At 55.1% G+C, this 11,216-nt stretch overlaps 1 protein-coding gene across 2 annotated transcripts in view; it reads left to right on the top strand.

Annotated features, from left to right (window-relative positions):
- Positions 1 to 216: 216 nt before the first annotated feature.
- The window catches only part of CAPN11 (calpain 11), a 106,934-nt gene continuing 95,934 nt past the window's right edge, over positions 217 to 11,216 (top strand). Inside the window, exon 1 of one of the 2 annotated variants that reach the window (XM_040351767.1) lies at positions 217 to 400. The gene's annotated coding sequence lies outside the window, so the exon portion shown is untranslated. The remainder of the gene's footprint in view (positions 401 to 11,216) is intronic. The other variant, XM_040351766.1, reaches the window with a different exon arrangement.

Raw genomic sequence — 11,216 nt, 5'->3', positions numbered from 1 at the left:
CCGATACAATGTATCACCCTGCACTCTCACACTGGTTACAATGTTTTTCTCTGATTTAAAGGGTGAGCAGTCAGGACATTACAGACATATAGAGGACAGACTGAAGGGGCTGCTTTCCCTTTAATTGGGGGTGTGGCTCCTCTTGTGGCTCCGCCCCCTGTCAGGCTGCAGTCAGGGAGGGGTGTTTGTAGATCAGCCGCCGCCTCTCTGCTGCTGGGAAAGCCTCTCCCCTCCCTGCTCGGTCTCTCTATACACACACACATATATATATATATATACACACACACACACATATATATATACAATCGTATATCGGGGTGTGGGGGACGCAGCGTCAGATCCGGGCTCGGAGGTCTCACGTCGGGTGGAGGGCGAGGCACCAATCAGGACTCCGCACAATGTGAGTATCTCTGTCTCTTCCAGCCACGCCCAGATTGGGGTCACCCCTGCAGGGATTACAGGGTGGTGGGGTGAGCCGTTAACTCTTCTCTGCCTGGCTCCGTGGCCCCCACCCAATGTTTTCCGGCCAGGCCCTGCAGGGGCCCCTCCAGCTGACATTGATTACAGGAGGGGGGTGGGGTGTGCTGTCGGGGGGCATTAACCCCTTTTATTGAATGGGGTGTCGGCGGTTACCCAGAGCGCCCCCCGGTGTGATGTCTGAGACCCCGGAGAGGGAAGACATGAAATTCTACAAACTTTTCTCTGGGGGGAGGGGAGGGGAGGGGGTGTATACTGTATATAATATACGGAACATCCGCAGTGCTGGGATAGAGAGATGTGCTGGGTGCAGATACTGCTGGGTGCATGGGGTGTTCTCTGACATGGGGGTGTATATGGGGGGGGGGGGTGTTCTCTGACATGGGGTGTATATGGGGGGGGTGTTCTCTGACATGGGGTGTATATGGGGGGGGTTTTCTCTGACATGGGGTGTATACGGTACATACAGCTCTCTGACATGGGGTGTATACGGTACATACAGCTCTCTGACATGGGGTGTATTTGGGTTCTTCTCAGACTTGGGGTGTGTGTGTGATATATATACTGTTACCACACATGTGGGGGTGTATATGGGGTACATATGAGTTTTCCTGACACGTGGGATGTTTATGAGCTGTTGTCAGACATGGGGGGGGGGGGTGCATGTGGGCCGCTCTTAGACATGGAGTGTATATGGGGGGGTGCACATGGGTTGCTCTTAGACATGGAGTGTATCTGGGGGGGTGCATGTGGGTTGCTCTCAGACATGGAGTGTATCTGGGGGGGTTGCATGTGGGTTGCTCTCAGACATGGAGTGTATCTGGGGGGGTTGCATGTGGGTTGCTCTCAGACATGGAGTGTATCTGGGGGGGTTGCATGTGGGTTGCTCTCAGACATGGAGTGTATCTGGGGGGGTTGCATGTGGGTTGCTCTCAGACATGGAGTGTATATGGGGGGGGTGTACATGTGGGCCGCTCTCAGACATGGGGTGTATCTGGGGGGGTGTACATGTGGGTTGCTCTCAGACATGGGGGTGTATCTGGGGGGGGGGTGCATGTGGGCCGCTCTCAGGCATGGGGTGTATATGGGGGGTGCATGTGGGCTGCTCTCAGACATGGGGCGTATCTGGGGAGGTGCATGTGGGCCGCTCTCAGACATGGGGGGTGCATGTGGGCCGCTCTCAGACATGGGGGGTATCTGGGGGGGGGGGGCATGTGGGCTGCTCTCAGACATGGGGTGTATCTGGGGGGGGGGGGTGCATGTGGGCTGCTCTCAGACATGGGGTGTATCTGGGGGGGGGGGGGGGCATGTGGGCCGCTCTCAGACATGGGGGGTATCTGGGGGGGTGCATGTGGGCCGCTCTCAGACATGGGGGGTATCTGGGGGGGGTGCATGTGGGCTGCTCTCAGACATGGGGTGTATCTGGGGGGGGGGGGGTGCATGTGGGCTGCTCTCAGACATGGGGTGTATCTGGGGGGGGGGGGGTGCATGTGGGCTGCTCTCAGACATGGGGGGGGGGGTGCATGTGGTCCGCTCTCAGACATGGGTATCTGGGGGGGTGCATGTGGGCTGCTCTCAGACATGGGGGGGGTGCATGTGGGCCGCTCTCAGACATGGGTATCTGGGGGGGTGCATGTGGGCTGCTCTCAGACATGGGGGGGGGGGGTGCATGTGGGCTGCTCTCAGACATGGGGGGGGGGTGCATGTGGGCCGCTCTCAGACATGGGGGGGGGGGTGCATGTGGGCTGCTCTCAGACATGGGTATCTGGGGGGGGTGCATGTGGACTGCTCTCAGAAATGAAGTGTATATAGGGGTGTGTGCATGTGGGTTGCTTTCAGATATGGGGTGTACATGGGCTGCTTTTAGATATGGGGGGGGGGGCACATGGGTTGCTCTCAGACATGGGGTGTATATGGGGGGTGCATGTGGTCCGCTCTGACATGGGGTGTATATATATATATATATATATATATATATATATATATATATATATATATATATATACACACCCCATATCAGGTTCTTGGACATGGAGTGTATATGGCTGGTTCTCTGACATGAGGTATGTAGATCGATCGATCAGGTTCTTGGACATGGGGTGTATATAGGGGGGGTTCTCTCAGACAGGGGGTGTATATTGGGGGGTTGTGTGAATGTGGGCCGCTCTCAGGCATAGGGTGTATCTGGGGGGGTGCATGTGGGCCCCTCTCAGACATGGGGTGTATCTGGGGGGGGGGGGGGGGTGAATGTGGGCCGCTCTCAGGCATAGGGTGTATCTGGGGGGGTGCATGTGGGCCCCTTTCAGACATGGGGTGTATATGGGGGGGGGGGGTTTCTCTCAGACATGGGGTGTATATGGGGGTGGGCCGGGTTGCCCCCCCATCCCTTTAAACCTGAACACATAATAATCACACGGGTTCTGAGGCGGATAAAAGTGATAATTAAAGTCACTTGGTGCCTCCGTGTGATTGGAGAGAAGATCACTTGATGGATTTATTGCAGATTCCTGTCCTGCAGGTTCTGTATTGATGATGAATCGGATTTCCTCCTCTCAGGTGACGCTCTGCCGTGTATTGTATTGTATTGATTCCAGAGGGGGAGATCAATAGCCAGGCAACACACATTTTCATAAGTTAGCCAGCCTTAGCAATGGCGGCCCAATCCTAGGTTGGTAATTGGAGTTGGCCTGGGAGTCGAGCAATTATCACTTATTACAGATACAGAAGTCGCCCCGGGGGAGATTTCTTCTAAAGACCTGCTGAGCCGGAAACTCCCCATCCCCCATCTTCACTTCACTAGTTTTTCTTCTTTTTTTTTTAAATGTTGTAATTATAAGATAATACTTTTGTGTGAGCTGGTCTCTGATTGGACGGTGTGTCTGGGAAGTTGTACATAGGAGCTGGTCTCTGATTGGACGGTGTGTCTGGGAAGTTGTACATAGGAGCTGGTCTCTGATTGGACGGTGTGTTTTGGAAGTTGTACATAGGAGCTGACGCTTTTTGTGGATGACCTCAGCATGGTTAATTTCCACAAACCACACCTCCAAACTTTCTGAGATGGAAATGAGGGACACCTATCAGCAAAAGTATGCAGGCATAGGACACACCCCTGTCACGCCCCCTTAAAGGAGAATTGTACAAAAAAAAAAGTTGGTTAAACCCACAAGTGTTTTTTTTTTTTTTTTTTTTTTTTTTCGCTGCTATTCCTTTATATTGGCTTTTGGAATTTACAAATACAACAATTTAGAGATCAGATGAAAAGTTTTGGGTCTGGAAAACACTTTTTAAGAGATAAAGTGCATTTTATATGGATCAGACCAAAATGAGGGACAAATGAGGAGGACAGAGGGACAGTCCCTCCAAATCAGGGACAGTCCCTCCAAATCAGGGACAGTCCCTCCAAATCAGGGACAGTCCCTCCAAATCAGGGACAGTTGGGAGGTGTGACCTACAGCTAACCCTTTAATTGCCGGTGCACAGTCCCCAGACACACCCAGGTAACTCTTTGATTGCTGACAGCAGTGTACTAAAAATACAAACCGATTGGTGGATGCGCAATGCCAGTCTCCTCCTTCTTACTGGTTGGGAAGTTGTACTGGGCAGGAGGGTGAAGGGTGTGTATTTGGCTTGTGGAAACAATTATAACTCGTAGAGATGTACTTGTAAATGATTTGCATGGGCGTTCATCCTAATAAAGGGCGTGTAAATGCGAATGGAGCAAAATTACATGTTCTCAGGCTATATTTCCTGAATATCGAATGTTATTCACGTGTAGCGCTCACCCCCGAATGGGCCGCTGGTTGATTTGGGATCGGCGTATTAAGTTACCAAATTCTTCTGTCTAGGCCTAGGGGTAGTACTTGTGAGTGTGGATGAAAGAACAAGTGCCCAGCCGGTAGCGTGAGTTTCCAATGCTTTATTCCAAAGCCAACAATGCCAACATCAACGGGACACACAGTAGAGCAAGAGGTTGATGAGTAGGAAGGACTTGTAGCGTCAGGCCTTGGATATCAAAAAGCATAGCGAGCAAGCCTGCTCTCGGCTCAGATAATTCAAACGTCGCCACCCTCGCCAGGGTGGGTAAGTGCCCCTTGGACAGGCAATTAACTTGGACCTGGCAGCCAAAGGGTCACTCGCAATAATCAGATCTCTGGGAGGAAACCATGCCTCTGCCACAGGCGTAGTAAATTTTCTTGGTATAATTGGAGTGTAAAGTTAGCGAATCCTCCCAGTAAGTCTTGTTCTGTAGGATCACCCACTGACAGCAAATATAAGGTACCTGTCACTAGAGGTCGACCGATATATCGGCCGATATTTGGCCGTTTTGGAGAAATCGTCATCGGCCGATTTTCATCCAAATCGGGCCGATATTTTACAATTCCCGCTAGCGATGCCACGGCTCCGGAGCTAGGCCGGAGCCGCGGCCTTTCCTGATGTGGATTGCGGTCGCAGCATCAGGAAAGACCGCGGCTTCGGCCTAGCTCCGGAGCCGCGGCCATCTTGGTACACCCAGCGCGGCGTCCCTCCTCTGTTTACGCCCACAGAGGAGGAGGGGCCCGCGCTCGTGGGACACACACCGCCCTGGTGTCTGTACTACGGGGCTCAGTGGGGGGTGTCTATATTGGAGGGAGAGGGGGTCTGTACTGAGGGGGGGTGACACAATTTTTTTGCACCAGTGCCACCTGCCAGTGCCAATTAGTGCCACTTGCCATCCAGTGCCATCTGCCAGTAACAATACCAGTGCCACCTTCCATCCAGTGCCATCTGCCAATGCCACCTGCCAGTGCCAATACCAGTGCCACCATCCAGTGCCAATTAGTGCCACCTTCCATCCAGTGCCATCCGCCAATGCCACCTGCCAGTGCCAATACCAGTGGCACCATGCTGTGCCAGTAAGTGCCACCTTCCATCCAGTGCCACCTGCCAGTGTGATCCAGTGCCACCTGCCAATGCCAACCAGTGCTAACTATTGCCACCTGCCAGTGCCAACCAGTGCCATATGCCAATCAGTGCCACCTGCTAGTACCATCTTTCAGTGCCATCCAGTGCAACCTGCCAGTGCCAATAAGTGCCTTCTGCTAGTGCCATCTTCCTTCCAGTGCCAATTAGTGCCATCCAGTGCCACGAGTCAGTGCCACCAATAAAAAATAAAAATCGACCTAAAATATCGGCCGCAAAAATTGGCATCATATATCGGCCGCCCAGATTTCTAAATATCGGCATCGGCCAGAGAAAAACCCATATCGGTCGACCTCTACCTGTCACGTAGCGCGGTGATCGGATCCCCGGTGGTTCGTCCAGGTCTCACAGACAACCTCTGCACTTAGGTTCTCCCGAGCCAAACCCCCACCGTTCAGCCTCCAGCTTAGGATCTGGAACCCAGCAAGCCGCTGGGGTCCCTCTCTTCATCAACAGAAGGCTCCGCGAGGTGCATAGCTTCAGCCAGGCAGGCCATGAGGATGGGGCCCGTGGATGCGCGCACCCTGAAGGTGGATGCCGCACCTGGATCTCGGGCCCCACAGATTAACCAAGTAAAATGGCCGGTGCTCCAGATTTACCCCCCCCCCCCGCCAGCATGCCCAAAGAGGGAAACTCCTCTAATTGGCTGCTGGGGAAGGATGGTTCTGTCAGAACCCCTATAGCGCCAACTGTCGCCCAGGGGTGGCAGCGCACCCCTGAACACACAGTCTGACCCAGGAGGCAGTTCTGAACTGGCACCAGCACAAACTGACAGATAGTGAATGGGAGCGAGTGAAATCTCCCATGCCCCACTAATTTTAAAGGGGGGGGCGCTACACACAAAAATAAAAAAAGTCAACAGGAAAAAATACCACAATGTGGCCATTAGATTTGGTGAAATATCTGGGGTCTAAACCATTCCTCCCAACAGTCCCGGATTCGCTCAGCTGAGCTGTGTCCTGCATTGCATCCGCTGCCACTCCTTCTTCTAAAACAGACCCCTGACATCTCTCACCTTTTTGAGACAAAGAAAGGAACTTTCAATTCCTTTCTTTGCAGCCTCAGCACACGGTTAAATAACCGTTTACTATGCTTCTGTTATGAATGAACACAGTGAGCGATCGGTACTGATCACTCGCTGCGTTCGTTCACTGAAGGAAGGGGCTGGTAAAAAAAAAAACGTATTTACCAGCCCTTCCCCTGCTCTCCATCCTGAACATCTCCCTGTGTACCCGCAGCAGCTGGTGGGAGAGGTAAGCTGGCAGTGCTAAGGGGCAGGGCCGTCTTAATAGCATCTTGGGCCCCTGGACAAAGTAATGCTCTGGGGCCCCTACAATGATGACAGTGCAGGTAAACAGACATCAAGTAGGTAGGAGGCAGACTGCCTCCCCTGTGTATCTATCACTCTCAGTGCCATCATGGGGGGGCCCCCAATTATGGGCAGCGTGGGCTCAAGGACCAGCTGCTTTTGGGGAAAGTGCAGGGGCCCCCCATGCAGCTAGGGCCCCTGGGCAGTGCCCAGGTGTGCCCTCTCATTAAGACAGCCCTGCTGAGGGGGGCACCAGATGTGGGCAGGAAAGGGAGGGGGATTGGTATGGTAAGGGGGGGGGACAACAATTACAGACCTGATTCCGTGTCTCTCCCACTGCGGCAGCTAAAATTCGTCAGAGGTGGGAGAAACTAGATTTTAACTGATGCACAGGGCGTGGCTTCTGTAATTGACCCCCGCCTTGCACTGATCCCCCCCCCCCCTGTTCTGCCCACATTTGATTCTCCCTGCTGTTCAGGCCCCCTACAGAAGGACCGGTGGTGCCTCGTTATCCGCAGGCCTGCTCGTTGGGTCCCAAGCCCCACTCCATAGAAGCCAATGGTTTCCATGCAATGCACTGATGGCCAAAAGGCCTGAAACAGCCGTCTGCACTTTGGCTCTCTAATGGGGAATATTTTCACTCTACACCAGCGGTTCTGGATGTGAATCTGGCGTGATTTGCATGGCTCCGCCCACTGTCCCACAATGGGGAATACATTTTTTGGGGACATGTGATGGAATGAGACTTGTGAACACCTTTCTGTTCTAAGAAGACTTCACTGCGCCGGTCCAGATAAGATTTATAACACGTTTATTATACCTGCTGGACGGATTATACAGCTTTGTAGGTTTACAATCTCCGCCTTTCACTGAATGGATTGTTATCACCTCTTCTGTCTTTTGTGTACATTTGTATGAACTTGTGGCTCCAGATATCCAGAAATGAGTGCTAGAGAAAAAGACTGCAGGCAAGCTGCGGGAGGTGGTCAGAGACTGCAGGCACGCTGCGGGAGAGGGTCAGAGACTGCAGGCACGCTGCGGGAGAGGGTCAGAGACTGCAGGCACGCTGCGGGAGAGGGTCAGAGACTGCAGGAGAGGGTCAGAGACTGCAGGCACGCTGCGGGAGAGGGTCAGAGACTGCGGGAGAGGGTCAGAGACTGCAGGCACGCTGCGGGAGAGGGTCAGAGACTGCAGGAGAGGGTCAGAGACTGCAGGCACGCTGCGGGAGAGGGTCAGAGACTGCAGGCACGACGCGGGAGAGGGTCAGAGACTGCAGGCACGACGCGGGAGAGGGTCAGAGACTGCAGGCACGACGCGGGAGAGGGTCAGAGACTGCAGGCACGACGCGGGAGAGGGTCAGAGACTGCAGGCACGACGCGGGAGAGGGTCAGAGACTGCAGGCACGACGCGGGAGAGGGTCAGAGACTGCAGGCACGACGCGGGAGAGGGTCAGAGACTGCAGGCACGACGCGGGAGAGGGTCAGAGACTGCAGGCACGACGCGGGAGAGGGTCAGAGACTGCAGGCACGACGCGGGAGAGGGTCAGAGACTGCAGGCACGACGCGGGAGAGGGTCAGAGACTGCAGGCACGCCGCGGGAGAGGGTCAGAGACTGCAGGCACGCCGCGGGAGAGGGTCAGAGACTGCAGGCACGCCGCGGGAGAGGGTCAGAGACTGCAGGCACGCCGCGGGAGAGGGTCAGAGACTGCAGGCACGCCGCGGGAGAGGGTCAGAGACTGCAGGAGAGGGTCAGAGACTGCAGGCACGCTGCGGGAGAGGGTCAGAGACTGCAGGAGAGGGTCAGAGACTGCAGGCACGCTGCGGGAGAGGGTCAGAGACTGCAGGAGAGGGTCAGAGACTGCAGGCACGCTGCGGGAGAGGGTCAGAGACTGCAGGCACGACGCGGGAGAGGGTCAGAGACTGCAGGCACGCCGCGGGAGAGGGTCAGAGACTGCAGGCACGACGCGGGAGAGGGTCAGAGACTGCAGGCACGACGCGGGAGAGGGTCAGAGACTGCAGGCACGACGCGGGAGAGGGTCAGAGACTGCAGGCACGACGCGGGAGAGGGTCAGAGACTGCAGGCACGACGCGGGAGAGGGTCAGAGACTGCAGGCACGACGCGGGAGAGGGTCAGAGACTGCAGGCACGACGCGGGAGAGGGTCAGAGACTGCAGGCACGACGCGGGAGAGGGTCAGAGACTGCAGGCACGACGCGGGAGAGGGTCAGAGACTGCAGGCACGCCGCGGGAGAGGGTCAGAGACTGCAGGCACGCCGCGGGAGAGGGTCAGAGACTGCAGGCACGCCGCGGGGGAGGGTCAGAGACTGCAGGCACGCCGCGGGAGAGGGTCAGAGACTGCAGGCACGCCGCGGGAGAGGGTCAGAGACTGCAGGCACGCCGCGGGAGAGGGTCAGAGACTGCAGGCACGCCGCGGGCGAGGGTCAGAGACTGCAGGCACGCCGCGGGCGAGGGTCAGAGACTGCAGGCACGCCGCGGGCGAGGGTCAGAGACTGCAGGCACGCCGCGGGCGAGGGTCAGAGACTGCAGGCACGCCGCGGGCGAGGGTCAGAGACTGCAGGCACGCCGCGGGCGAGGGTCAGAGACTGCAGGCATTGACTCTGCACAGTACCACTTCTCTTGTCCTGTATGCCGGGTGTAATTCTCGGTATCTCTTCTTATTTTGTGAAGAGTCCATACATACTGAACGATATCAAATTATGGGCAATTTATTACTGTAGATTGCTCGGCAATATTCCAGGCTGGTTGTACAGCGATCTCCTCTTATGTAATATGTTCTGTGCGGTTGGCGCAGTGATTGCTGGGATGGTTGTGGTATTTGTGGTGATTTCTCTTGAGAAACATGTTCTATGGAATGCCGGCAATGTGAGCTGACAGCGGGGGAGTTTGTTTACTGCAGTGTAGATGGAAGGCCCGATCCTCACCTTCATAACGAGATTCATCCACCCTGGGCCTGCACACTGATAACTGCAGGTCAGAACTAACTGGCTGTATTCATTTCAGTGACAGAATGGGGGTTGTGGTACAGTGGGGGGGACGGAGGGGGAGATTGGGGTACAGTGGGAGGGGGGGGGGACTGGGGTATAATAGAGGGGATTGGGGTAAAATGAAGGAACAGAAGAGGTTTTGGGACAGTAGCGGGGGTGGGGTGTTTTAATAAGGGGGGGGGGCGTCTGAGGTATAATGGAGGCACACAAAAGGGATTGGGGTACAGGGACAAAGGGCATACTGAATGAAGGTGGGTTTGAGCATATTAGATAATAATTTGGAAAGTATTGTTAATCAATAGAGGTGAGATTGTTCATCCAATGGAGGGGGTATTGGGGGTACAATGGAGGGGCAGAGGGGGTATTGGGGGTACAATGGAGGGACAGAGGGGGTATTGGGGTACAATAGAGGGGGTACAATGGAGGGACAGAGGGGGTATTGGGGTACAATGGAGGGGCAGAGGGGGTATTGGGGGTACAATGGAGGGACAGAGGGGGTATTGGGGGTACAATGGAGGGACAGAGGGGGTATTGGGGGTACAACGGAGGGACAGAGGGGTATTGGGGGTACAATAGAGGGGGTATTGGGGGTACAATGGAGGGACAGAGGGGGTATTGGGGGTACAATGGAGGGGCACAGGGGGTATTGGGGGTACAATGAAGGGGCAGAGGGGGTATTGGGGTAAAATGGAGGGGCAGAGGGGGTATTGGGGTACAATGGAGGGGCAGAGGGGGTATTGGGGGTACAATGTAGGGGCAGAGGGGGTATTGGGGGTACAATAGAGGGGGTACTGGGGGTACAATGGAGGGGCAGAGGGGGTACTGGGGGTACAATGGAGGGGCAGAGGGGGTATTGGGGGTACAATGGAGGGGCAGAGGGGGTATTGGGGGTACAATGGAGGGGCAGAGGGGGTATTGGGGTACAATGGAGGGGGTATTGGGGGTACAATGGACAGACAGAGGGGGTATTGGGGCACAATTGAGGTGATTGGAATACATATATCACCAGCACCCCCATGTATCTTCAAATGACATGCATGATGCCGGTGACTCTGTACATTGGCAGAGATGTAACCACATCCCTAGGTGGGTGACATGTATAGACAGTGACACGGCTTCCTCTGCAGTCCTTTATTGTCCTTACATTGCAGATACATCCAGACTGATAGGTGTCTTCTCATCACCAAAGAGTTCCCCCTTAATAACAGTGCGACCCCCCCCCCCCCCAAATCAGAGTATCGCAGAGCCCCCTGAAACACTGGTCCTCCTCCCTGGCCAATCAGGAAGCGGGTTTTGAGACCCATCACCCGATTGTTTGAAAAGACAGGCAATCCTATTGGATGCCTAGCAGGAGGGGAGGAGACACACAGCAGAAGCGAGGAACTGCACCTAGATCGGGTCCTGTGTCGTCTCCTCCTCCTCCTTGCTTCTGCCGTGCATCTCCTCCCCCCTCCTCATAGGCAACCAA

This window comes from Rana temporaria, chromosome 4 (genome assembly GCF_905171775.1).
Source record: "Rana temporaria chromosome 4, aRanTem1.1, whole genome shotgun sequence".
NCBI classification, from domain to species: Eukaryota; Metazoa; Chordata; class Amphibia; order Anura; family Ranidae; genus Rana; species Rana temporaria.
Note: the sequence above shows the minus strand (reverse complement) of the source record. Positions and strands in the feature narration are given on the sequence as shown.